We start from the raw sequence: 13543 nt of genomic DNA, 5'->3' as shown, positions 1-13543 counted from the left end.
ATACTGCCCCATAAACACTTCATTTAGGCACAGACTGACTATTAATTTTCATGGTTCTTCATACCACAAGACAGAAAAGTAATCATTCAAGTCATGTATGATGAAATCTAATGTTGTGGTATAATTTCTTCCCATCGATTGGGTCCTAGCCTATCTGGGGTGATTTATAGGAATAACTAGGCATAGGAACTTACTGCAGTGTTGCAAGGGCCAGTTAAGTTTATGTGCTGTACTGATGTTCAGAGTTAATAGATTTTAAATTATAGTCTGTGTAGTACTCCTACTGATGCAAGCTTACCCTGAGGGTCTGAACAGAAGAGGTAGGTGGTGGAGCAGCAGTTAGTACAGCTGGCAGTCACCTCACCAGTTACATTTGGATCACTTGGGTATGACTAGTCATCAGCAGGAAAACAGAACAATCAAACCAACTTCTGATCATAGCAAAAAAGGACCACAACTCCAGGGTATAAATCAGCACTGTAGTTAAAAATCAATGGAGTTACACTGATCTATGCTAGTGAGGGTCTGGATCAGAAATTTGAAGGCAAAGAGGTTAATATTCCTTTCCTCTAATACAGAGAGGAAATACAGAACCAGTGCTCTGGTGTCCAGAGCAGTTTAGTCTTCAGAGAAACCAAGTTCTTGTAAGAAGACCTGAAAGATGGCATAGAAATTAGAACCACTGCTCCTGCCATGATTCACGCTGTTATCGTACTCTGTGCCTCAGTGGAGACAGTTCTAGAGTCAAACAGGGTCTTGCTTCTGCCTTTAGTTCAGTAACGGTAAGGTGTGGAGGGCCATAAGCATCTACAGAGAGGTAGGGAAGCTGGAGAGAAGAGAATGACTCCTGGTTCTGTTCTTGAGCATCAACAGGCTGGAGTTAACTTGAAAATGATAGTGTCAGAACAGTGCAGCCTGCAGTGGTACATTTGCCCTTCCAAGGGAATCTCCTCTCCCCAAAGCAAACACAGAGCCCAGGGGAAGACACCCCAGGGCCAACAGACGTTACAAGAAGGCTGATGCTTGCTTCTGGTATATCACCTGCAATTACAGGAGGCTCAAGATCACTCTGTGGTTCATTGTGCAGAAGTTTTCAAGATGGTGCAACCAAAATTAAAGAGCAGTTAACATTTTTTACCTGCAGTTTTGTTGGGTTTTAGCCATGCTGAATGCATAATTCCTTCTATGCAGTAGAAGCAAGAAGCTGCTTATTTGCTTGTGGATTAGGTGTGGACATTTTGTTTTTCCAAATGCTTTGCTGAATTTTGAAAATAAACAAGCAATTAAATCACAGCAAAAGGAAATTGTAGCAGACCTGTGCTCTGAATAGAAAGGAACAAGGCTTCACTTCATGCATCAGAGCCAGGAGCTATGCTTTTTAAGAAGTTACAGTGACTCTGCCTGCCATAATTCTTGAATTCCTGTGTTATAGGATTTTTTCTTCCTAACTTAGGCATTTAACTGAGTTTGCTCTAGGCCTGCAAGAAAGAGATTTTCTCTGGAAGTGTCTTTTGTCTTTCTCTCCACTGACAAGAGACTGAAATTCAAGTAACCACATTTCAAATGTACATCTGTACGTTACTTGATCCAGATCAGTCATGACTTTGTATTGGTGTCAAATTATGAGATCAGTCTAGAGCTTAGGCTAACTGTATTGCTTTTATATCAGTCAGCGCCATCAGACACATAGTACAGGTCATTAATAAGAATATCAATGGAGAAATGCAAAGGTGTCACAAGTTGTGCCTTACACTGCAGTGAATGATGGCACAAGATGCAGAGCACAGGTCAGAGGGGCTATTTGGAGCTAGCTGGCTTCTGCACCTTGTGCATTCACCCATGTGTGAACACAAATTTTCTGTGTCCCTGGGCTTCAGGATATGCTCCAGGATACATCAGGCAACTTCAAAACAGCAGCTGTGGTGTTCAGGCACTGCAAGACTAAACTGAAATCTGTCAAGTGCTCCTGTTCCATCAGTCTGCTGCTGCTGGACTCCCCCCTTCCTCTCAATATAAGCCTGTGACACATTGCAACAGGTCTCAGGTATATACTTGAGCATGGAGGAAGAGACTATCTGGGAGAGCATTGGACTATTGCTGAGGAAGTTGTGGTTTGATCCATAGATCTGCTGCAGACTCCTTTTAAGACTCATTCCTTAAAAATCTCCGTGCCTCTATCATTTCATTTATAAAGTGAGGATCATGCTCTTTCCTTTGTCTGTCCTACATGTTGAGAGTGCAGGAACTATCTAGCTTCATGCATACACACAGCCTGCAGTACAAAAGGCCTTCATTTATCTTTGTAGCATTAGGAAATAAGGAAAATATGTCTAATGGGCTATGATTCCCACCTAGTACCAGTGCTTTTTCCAATCAAAAGGCTGTAAGTTCAACAGAGAAAAAGGAAAGGCCAGTGTTTTCTTATTCTTCCAGTATTTCTGCTCTGTTTTCTCTGCCTTTGTCCCCATTTTTGGAATAGCTTTCATCTTGATAGCTTCTTGGATGCCAAAACCAGAATTTCAAACTTCTGCTTTGCTTTGTCTCTGTTTTGCTACCCATGGCTATGGAAATCAGCAGTACACAACCATTCAGTTACCTGATCCAAATGACTTTTTGAAACCAAAAAGAATACTTTTTTCATTAGTTGCCTGGTCACAGTCCCTGCCTGTTCCAGTCTGGGCATATGAATACGTTATTTTAGAAGAGTAGTGTTGAGGAAGCTGTCAAGAAAGGAGTGATTATGTCTGGCCAAGAGTCCAAAATGTGACTCTCCAGCCACATGCATTCAGGGCAGTTTGGATGCCAGCAATTTGGTGGCACTTTATAATAATCCTTCCTCGGGATTAAGTTACTGCTGAACTATTTTTACCCTTAATGCCACCGTTTTGAAAAATGCCCTTTCCCTCTCTTCTCCGCACACAGCCCACATATACCCAAACATCCCCCTAACAGCCATCATCCGTCAGACGTACGATCAGTCTGACAGTGTGCACGCATGCACACACACCTCCCGAAAGGGTAAATGCATGCATTAGTGTTTCTTCTAGTACTGAGTCAATCAAACATGCTGCAGAATCAGAGCAGCAGCATTTTACACAGAATAGAATGCAAGAGAGAATGGCAGCTTTTAAGGCAACAGATGAGGCCTGGGAAAGCTCAACAATAGCACCTGCATACTGAGACATCTCTGCTCTGTATCCTGGCTAGGCAGCCACGTTTAATCTCTGCATTGTCTCCAATACATAGCAGGCACCAGTGTTCTCTTGCTGTGATCAGCAAAGGGAAGGATAGAGATCAGTCTGTACTGATTCTTGTTTTTCTTTCTTCTCCAACTCTTACCTCTTTTTTTCACTCCCCAGAGACTTCTGATAATCCTCCAGGCATGCCTCGCAAGCTCTGATGATTCCACAGTCCAATTCTTTCTGCTTTGCAACAGCTCTTGTCATGAGCAATAATGAAAACAAACGCTTTCTTCCTGCTACTCAGTGGCCCATCAGCAGAAGTCAGTGGGATCTCCAGGGAAGCCACTTGGCAGGACAACTGCAGGTTCTGCTACCTTAGTTATAGAGGCATCATGCAAGAGGATTAGACACCCTGTTCTGGAATGGGATATCAGTCTGCCCTTTCTAGCTCTGAAGGCATCATCCCTTGCTACAGGGCCTATCCACTCACAATGCAAACCAGCTGATGGGCCTGGGAACCGCTGTGTTTCTGACTCCTTTGTCCTGTGAAGATAGAAAGGAGTTAACCTTTGCAGGAGGCAAAGATTATTGCTTCTTGGTTGCTCTGTCAGTGAAGCAATGCAGCATTTACAGTTCCTGTCTGTAGTTAGACCTCTGAAAGATACGGCTGCTACTCAAAGATCACAGGTAGCACTCATCCATCACCTGGAGATACAGTAAAGAGAGACAGGCCAATCTGTAGTAAACAAGTTTATTTCATCTTTTCTGACATCTATAGATTAGACAGCTGCCAAGAAGATACAATAAGGTGCTTCAGCAGGAGTTACTTTCTGAACTCATCAGGAGTCACAGATGAGATGAGCACATGCTGAAGCTATTGCTGGTCCCCATCTCAGTGGCCACATTCGCACTAATGAAGGAGCAACCCTGAGCCTTTACTGTATGTTGGACTTGGGTTAATACACCAGGGTTTCTGACTCACTAGCAAGAAACAGAGCACGCAGAAAAACTGCTTCATGCCAAGCAGGAGATGTGTGCTCTCCCTTTTCCCATCAACATCTGTTCCCGAGCTGATGGAGGCAACCACTGATCTGGATGAGTGAGCCAGATTCAGTGCGGTGAGAGAAGCATCTGCCTGGCTCAGGCCACCAAACAGCATTTGCCACTGGCATTGTTTCTGAGTGACGCCAGAGAAAGGATGGGACCTGAGGGGTGAAGGTTTCATCTTAGAACCTGAGCATTGTCTTACTTGCCTCACCCCAGCAGCAGTGCTTTACAGACACAACTATAAACAGCTACTTGCATGTTAAGAAACAAGTTGGCATGTCTACCTAGAGGCTAAATGGTTGTTTTTCCCCCCACACTCCCCAAAAGAGCTGCTTTATCTGCAGATCTGTGTCAGCACAGGCAGTAGGAGCTCTCAACCAGCCCTGGCAGACGTGCAAAAATCACGTCACACCCCCTGCTCACACCTTTGGGTGAGTGGCCTTCCTAGGCCTCGGAAATAAGAAGTTCAGGGATTTCCCTCAACAGTAATTTCTCCATGGCCTCAAAGTGCTGATTAGGCTGTGCTGTCCATGTAGGGCACAGGAGGGAAGGGAAGTAGCCGGAAATAAAACACAAACCCTTCTTCCAGAGGTACTATGGAAAATATCTCCCCACCACTGGGGACCCACTTTGATTATCCTGGCCCTGGTTATCTCCTAAGCCTCCTTTTACATTAGAGCAGTGTAAAGAGGCCAGGAAAAGATCTGGACACAATCTTCTTCTTAAGGTGCAATTCTTCATGGAATGCTTTGGCACAGCATCCCAGGAAAGACGGAAGAGAGAGCACATCATCAGCCAGCGTCTTAGTGGCTCACAGACAGCATGCTATCAACTGCTTGAGGGGGCACAAATCCATTTTTGTCTTTTTTTTTTTTTTTTTTTTCCCTGAGAAAAGAAAGGAGAAATAAAAATGCAATTTACTGTGTGTCTGCATCACTTCAACCAAACCAGTCCATCCAGGCACACAGTAACTTCACTCACAATTTCAGGCTCAGAGCCAGACATTTGTATTCAGGCCATCAATAAGTTTTGGATGGGGAGCCACAGTGGACAACAGTCTTATAGCTATTGTAGGCTTCATCATAAGGTGTCAGTATTAAGCCTTCTCGCTACCTTATCCCCTGCCAGAAAAATAATTTCCTTGCATGGTGTCTGATTACCCAAGTGACAAAACCTCAAAGGCTGTTCAGGTATAACAGGAGTCAGTGCAGGCCAGTGCCTTTAAAGAGACTTTCCAACCTCTGTTAAGCTCAGTCAAAATTAATTGGACCTGAGGGGTCAAATTTTTGTAAACACATTTAGGTACAGTTAGATATCTAATTCCCAGAGCTGCCTTTGAAAAACTCACCTAAGGCTTATGTGAATCCTTAGGTACTTAAATACTTTTAACTAACCGTTCCAAAATCTTGAATTCTGCAGTCAGACAGAACACTTGAGCTGTCATTTACAAATCCTGTTTTTTCCTAATAATAGGATTACTGGAGGAGTTTTGCAGTAGCTTTGAGAAAAGTCAGTCTTTCATATCTATAGTTTCATCTCTTAAATTGGAGGAGGGATACACCAAAAAATCCATCTTATTAAAATAAACAAAGCCTATTTGTGTGAAGAAACTGAATCAATTTTCATTACCATCCTGTACACAAACCAGATATGACAAAGGAATTCATACAATCCAGTCACATTCAAGTGACATTGATTAGTTTGCTGTTCTGTGGATCACATGCAATTTCAAGGGCTGTGTTTGCTTCCTTATGGTGTAATGGCAATTGTAGGTAACCTTGTTCCTTGTGTGGTTGCTTTATGTCTAAAATATTTGCAATACCTGCTGGCAACATCATCCGATAGATGCCTAGAAACACTGCTTAATTCTGTTAAAACACATGGTGGCATTAAACAGCAGCAGAGTTCACCAGGAAAACGAAAGTAGGTTGCAGTTTGCAAAGGGAGTTGCAGAATGGCTTGCTGGGTGAGCAGCTCTGCAGGGAGATGTGACTGGACTAGCTTTCCTGAGGGCCGCTGAAGGACTAGGCTGAGATTATGGATACCAGAATCAGCTCCATTCACTGGCTCCCTGAGCTGCTCGGGAAAGTATGATGTACTTTGCCAGAGAGAGGCGGAGCAGTCTGGGAATGAAAGAGGAAATAATTCAAGGAAAGCTGTGAGGGTTTCCCCAGGTCGAAAGATGGGTTCCCAAGGAAACTCCACCACGTGACCGTGTGACATATCTCCCGGGATACACGTGGCACATGCAGTCTGATGTCTTCACTGCAAGCCTGGAACATGTGGCCAGAATTGCTCATGCTGCCCCAGCACAGCAGGAGCTGAGATTAGTGGGCACTTCCCAAAGCTGTTTTTCTGGCAAGCTCAACTCCCTGACCCCTTTGTGAGAAAGCTTCACAGATCAAGGAGGCAGTGTGCCTCCCTCTTCAATGCCAGAAGGATTCACATGAGGGAGAAACAAGCAAACAGTCTTGCCAGAGAGGAGGAGAGAGCATGGAAATTTATTTTCAATCTGTGCTTTTGCAAGTGCAGGGAGAGGCTTCCACTGATCCACTTCCGTCAAGTTGCACACTGTCAGACTCAGGCCAACTTCTGAAACTCTGCTGGTTAGCACATTGAGCAAAAAATAATTTTAAGCATCTTGTAAAACTCTTCCCTGAAAGAGAAATAAATGTTTTACTTTCTCCTGTCAAATTGTAACCATATCTGGGGAGAGAAATAAATGTGTTTTGGCACACAAAGAGGTCAGGCTGCATTTTGATGGCACTGTTCACACTTTGTCCCTGAAACAGACTGAGCATTTGGAAGAGCAACACAATTTATTACTGAATGAGAGGATGTGAAGAACATTTGGGTTTAACCTCTCCACCAACAGACGTGTTAAAATACTCTTGGCAAGCTGTTCCTTTCTGATAGCAAAATACTATCAGAAGTTGGTGGTACACTGCTCTTCCCAGGATCTAGTCACTGTAGTAGGTCAGAGCAAAGACCAGGCCAGGCTGGTGTCCCTTAATGGGAGACAGTAGCTGATGTTTCAGGGAACGTGTCCCACAGTATGATTCTGCACACTGCAAAAATCATTATTCACCCACTGCCCAATGAGATGGCTTGGGAAACTGCGGTACACTCTTTTCTGGCCCTGGCATGAACCCTGCCAGCGGTGTGCAGGTGATTGACTGATGCTTGTAGGAAGCTCCTGTGGACACACCAGTGATCTGAAAACAGGCCCTCCTCATCCCCTCCCCAACCTCCCCCTCTCTGCCATCCATGTGATTGAAAACAGAGATTTTTGTCCTTACATGCATGCAGGGGTGGGTGGGGAGCCCTGCTCAGCATGGGAGCACTTGCACTGTGCTCCACAGAGCTAATATACTCTACATGGCACCATGCCTTTGGCTTTGTTCAGTTGAGCTACTGCCTGAAAGGAAAATAAGTGAAGGGAGCGATCAGAGAAAGTGTGCAGGAGTCTCCTGCTCTCTTTTCTTTTGTTTATTATCACCTCCCTTTAGCACTCCCAGGCTGTCCTCAGGAAACCTGTCTTCTCCTCCACCCCCCTGCACCGTTTGGGGAGCAAGCAGGACATCAGCCTAAACTCCAAAAGTAAGGAAAAACCTGCAACACATAGGCTTGCCAATTATTTAGGGCCTTGAATAAAAGCTTGGCATTTTCAGGCATTGCTGAGGGTAAGGTGAATGACTGCTCACCCTGTTCTCCCCTGGGATTTTTAGGTGCAGACCATGTACCTACATGGCATGTATTTCTAATGTCTTTGGGCTATAAAAAGAAGTGGTGTGCATCACCCCGTGGCTCCCTAGGAGTGGCTAAGTGATCAGATTGGAAGTGTCATCCAAGACAGGCTCATGCAGCCAGATGTCACTGCTGCTTCAACACCACCACAGATTCCGCAGCGTTGAAGAGGGTGACATGTCTGCTGTTTGCAGATGAGTAGGAGGCATTTCCAGGCTGCTTTAGCATGTGAGTGGCAATAATTCTGTGGCTTTCCTGAGCCAGACAATGTTGCTGGTTTCTGCCAACATTATGCCTTTGGGAACTCACCCAAGGCCTGCTTCAGAAGCAGAGGGACTAGACAAGGTCAATGGACATTTCTGTGTTCACTATGGTCTCTGGGGGCAGGAAGACCAAAGCACAGGTAGCTCAGGGACTGCATTAAGTGAGCTGTGTCTCTATTAAACACAGTTTCATGTATTTTGGGACCACCTGGGGCTCTGTTATGCATCCCACTACCATCCTGGCCTAGATCTTAAGAGCCCAGTTCCAGAAGGCACAATGTGAATTTCAGCTGAAGACATGGAAGTAAGGCTCTTGCACCATATTGCTTTGAGGTGTTTCTCCCGCAGCAGCCTTTTGGAGAAACTAGAAGAGGGAGCTAGGACTTAATCTGGAAAAGACAGAATATGAATCTGCAGGTCACTCTTGTAGAGTTCAGCAGGTGGGACATCAGCACGTTACTTTCTCTGTAGCAAGCTGAGCCGTGTTTTATCTTCCTCTGCAGAAGAGATGCTGCCCCCCCTCTCTCTCCTTCCAGCCCATCCTTCTCAGTAATGCACTGTAACCCATGACCCCTCAGATAAAAGATGAGAATACTAATTGCTTGGAAACACTCCACAGAAAGTGGACGTTAAGTGGACTAATGCTGAACAGTAATGGAAATTACCGCATGGACATCATCAGAATCCATCACAACTAATGACATTAGAGCAGATCCCACAAGAATTCACAGTGATCTACCCTGTGCCCCAAAATTTTTGTCAGTGCATCTGAGCCATGCTTTGCTCTTCTCCTGCCCTCTGCTTGCACACTTTGAAGAGTACAGATGAGGGAGGACCCCAGGAGCCTTTCATCCTACTCTGTACCCCTCTTATACAACCCTTGTTTCTAATTGTATGCAGACAAACAGCGATGGCAACGACTTCATAGTGAACCCCCCAAATGAATAAATCATCCTAATTTCAAGGCAAAGTTAACACAACCATCCATGAATCACAGTGATAAAGGGCCATGCTTGTTGAGACATTGCTTATGCAAATGCAATACAGCACTAATGAATGTAAGCAAAGTCCTACAGCACCAGGACAAGGCAGGCTTGTGCCAAAACTCCTAGGAAGCGGCTGTTGCTTTGTTCACAGGAATAAGTGATGGGCTGGGGCAGAGAGGCTCTCAGGAGCCTGGGACTGTACTAGTCAGTTATTTCAGGTCCAAGTTTATGGCCTTTATTCTTTAGGGACATACTTTCATACCAAATATTTCTTATTTATAAGCAGCAAGGCCTCTCTCTTGAGTTTCTGGAAATTGTGATATGGGAGGGGGTATACTGACCAGGATGATCCAAAGATCAGCTCCTTTGTGATGAGATAGCAGCATATTGGGAGCGCAGTGTAAGGCACTGGAAAGGACCCACAATACTTTGGATTTCTTTCATTATTCTCCAAAGCCTAATCTAATTTAACACTGCATAAAGCAGGGCTTTGCTGAGGAGGTATCTCTTGTTTTCAAGCAGATCTCATTGCTATTGTGTCTGTGCTGATATTCAATACCTTGATGTTATTGTTCGTATTCTCTAGAAGCCTATAAAAGAGGTCTAGAGCTAAACAAGGGTTAGTCCTGTGGTGCTAGGTGATTTATGGGTAAAGTGTAAGAAAAGGCCCTGCCACAAACGTCCAGAAGGGCAGAAGAGCTGGATGAGGGATAGGATAGCAGAAAAAGGTGGAATGATTTCTTCAAGGTCACACAAGTCACAGCACAAAGCTGGGAATAGGCTTGATGACTCACAGGGAGTGCGGTATATTGTCCTGCTGATGCAGAAGTCTCTGATATCCCTGACTAACACACCACATGAAGAAATTATTTCATGCTCTGGAATTCTCTGGCACCAAGTATCAGCCAAAAAAGGTCTAAACCGATGGATATAAGTCAGTATATGCCACCAAAGGTTTTCTGTTCCCAGTAGGTGCCAAGCACAATTGATTTTTGTTTACAGTTGCTTTCTTTGTTAGATGATGTCATGGATTATTTATCTCTGAAGGCATTAAATGATACAAAGCACTTGATGAGTCACCGGGAAAAACAGTTTGCAAGTCTAGCCGGTGCGAGAAGAAAGGACCATAAATTCCCTAGCCTCAGTGTTTCCAAGACTTGAAAGCAATTGCATTGCTCTCATACAGGGAATGGAAGGAGAGCAGCTCTCCCACCATTGACAAGTCATGCAGTTGAGCACTTAGTACTTCACTGCTTGCTATTTGGGTTTCAAAGCCTACCAGTGTCACTCATTGCTCCAGAAATCAGCACCCGAAGGCACCTTGGACTGGTGCTATTCAGCTGTGCCTCAGTGGGCCAAGGCTGAGCAGCGGTGCTGTTCAGTCTGCAGCTGAGCCAGGGAAAGGTATAAATTTCCCTAGCGCATAACACTGTTGGAGTGTTTGACCTACTAAGGTCTGCATTGTTGCAGCATGTGTTGGTACCCCCTAACGCAGTTCTGTATTTTATTAGGTTCATGCAAGCCCCCTTTGCAGCCTCAAAATAAAGGAAAAACATGCCTCAAGCACACTGATAAAGGGCTTTTGAAGGGAGACAGATGAATCACACGCCATTTCACAATTAGCACTTTAATTCTGAACATTAATTAGGGCACTGGTGTTTGGAGAGTTTAGTTCTCATCGACCCACTTACATTGTTCAGAGAGGGCCTAAAGAGATACTGAAGTTTGCAAATAAATCAACAGGAAAAATGAAAAGTCAGTACCAGCTGCAGCCCATGAGCTGAGTACTGGTGACCTGGGAAATGCTTCACAGAAAAAGACTTGCTTACTAGAGCATAGGAAGAAGCAATATTTCAGAGAAAATAACCATGACACTAAAGAAATACAAGCACACTGAAGAAGGAGAGTGGTTTCATGTGTAAGGCACAGGATAGGCTACAGGTGGGAATCCACAGCCCAGCTTTGGTTCACTGAATAGTTCTCCTAGGCACCATTACAGTAATCCTACTGAGCTCTAACATGCTTTGAAAACAACATTATTCTTGTGCAAGAGGAAAACGTGTTACTTATTTGGAGGTCTAAACACAATAACTAAAGCCAAAAGTCTCTTAAGAGGCTTGGATGTGTATTCATTATGAATACACTCTGATGAAATGAGATTTACTGGCTCTTCTTTACGTAAGGAAGCGGAATGAAATCTGGAAATAAAAGCAGATGGAGATCAGCACATCCCAGCCGTAATATAAAGAGCAGTAGCTACAGGTGAAGCAAGAAAGAATTGGAGACAGTGGAAACACCTGCTGCTTTCCAGGAAGACAAAAGCCAAGAGAAAATAATTCCTCACAAGCCACAAAAAGAAGAAATGAAGTTACAAAGAAGTCAGCTGAAGAATACACCTCCATCATGGCAACAGCAGAGAGACCTCGTATTCTGAGGACCAGCTTGTGTATCAGCCAGAAGACAGCACGGGTATACCTGCGGCAGAAGCATCCAAAGGAGGGTTTGGAATACAGGTGGCATGTTAAGTTTTGCAGGTTGAATGAAGTTTTAGGGAGCAAGGAGGACTTTACCAGCTCGCACTTGCTACAGCCTTTCTGGCATGTAAATGAGGACTTTCCTTTTTCAAGTGTCTCGTCTCAGCATGCAGGAGGCAATATGTCTCACTCCCTCCCCTTTTTCTATCCCCTGGCACAGAAAAGGCAAGAGCTCAAACCCTGAGAATTTGCATTGGAGACCACTGCTGGAAAACACACAGCAGATTGGAGGGTTGCATGAATGTAATTTATTTTCCATTATGTAGAAAAAAAAAAGCTGCTGTGGAGAACAGGGTCCTATTACTCAGTTCTCTGCATGGTGTTCAACTTGATTTAAGTGGCAGAAACCTTAATTAGGGCTCTAAACAGGCTTCCTAATAGTGCCGTTCAAACTACTGGGAAAGAAACATTTGTCTGGTGAAAGCAAACAGAATTTGATTAGTTTCCCTGAGGGACCCAGGGAGTGAAACAGGAATGACGCAGAGGAGACACTAAGTCCAGCAGGACACGGCTGGATTATTCCTCTCCTACTCTCGATATCTTTTAAAACATCTGTCCAGGCTGCAGTGAGCCTTGTGGCCTGCACATCCAAATGATAAACTGCAAGCGAAGTCTGTGGGAGAAGATTCTCCCTGGGATCCTGATCTGCACAAGAGCAAACCCATCAGTTTGAAAGGGTTGTTTCAGATTCATGAAGCTGTAAAAGGACTCGAAAGAAGATCTTAGGACCAAAATTACTCTGGATCGTGGTTAGTTATAGAGGCAAAAGCTTGCAACGTGAGAGATGTCTGGTTCAAAGCATCTGTTTGGAAAGGCATTTTGGAAACACGCGTTTTATACATGACCTTTAAAGCTTTAGCACTGACTGTATGCACAATAACCCATTCCGGAGCATCTGTAGTTCCCTCAGCCACGCAGCAACACATGGGGAGCGAGCAGAGGAAAAATACTGTCTTGCTGCAGTATGGGGAAGGCTAGTGTGCATGTAGTGGAAAGCAACCAGTTGATGCTGACTCCAAGTATGTGGAATGGAGATGAAGTTGATGTGAAAAGCACATTCTATGAAGAAATTGTGTCCTTGAACCACCATTTGGAGGTTGTCTTTGATTTGCTTTAATTGCAACAGAGGCGGGAACGGCGGCGGCGGAAGGACACGGCAGCGTCAGGCGGCGGCACAGCGCCCCGGCGCAGGCGGCGGTCCCCGAGCAGCTGCCGCCGCGCTCGCTGATTGGACGAGACAGCAGGGGGCGGGGCCTGCCCGCGGCCGCGCGGGAGGTGTGAGGGCGAAGCCAGGCGGCGGCTGGCGGCAGCGCGGGGCGGGCAGTGCCCGCCGGGTCCCGGCAGCCCCTCAGGCTCCTCTTCGTGCTGCCGGCTGTGGGGAGAGGCGGCAAGGACAGCAAGGCCTGGCTCCGGCAGCCGTGCTTCCGCCGAGACTCTGGGCGTTTGAGCCGTGGAAGAGCCTTTGAGGCACGAGGTACGCTGGGCCTGACGGGATCTACCTGTGCCGGCGGGAAAATGGCGTCCTTGGGCGTAATCTGTCAGGAGTGCTTGAGAGAGCCCTACACTAGGATCGCCAAGGGATAGCCACAGGGTTGCAGTAGGACAGCTAAGGGTTGGCACGGCATCGCCCGAGGGTGGCGATGCTGGTGGGAACGTTTACACTGCTCTGGGAGCACGGAGGGCTCAGGAGGGCGTCTGAAATGCTTGTACCCCAACACACGGTCTGTGAGAAACAAGCAGGGTGAACTGGAAGCATTGCTCATCTCCCAGAGTGACGATATCAC

This window comes from Strix aluco, chromosome 23 (genome assembly GCF_031877795.1).
Source record: "Strix aluco isolate bStrAlu1 chromosome 23, bStrAlu1.hap1, whole genome shotgun sequence".
NCBI classification, from domain to species: Eukaryota; Metazoa; Chordata; class Aves; order Strigiformes; family Strigidae; genus Strix; species Strix aluco.
The sequence above is the reverse complement of the archived record's forward strand: the minus strand, read 5'-3'. Positions refer to the sequence as shown.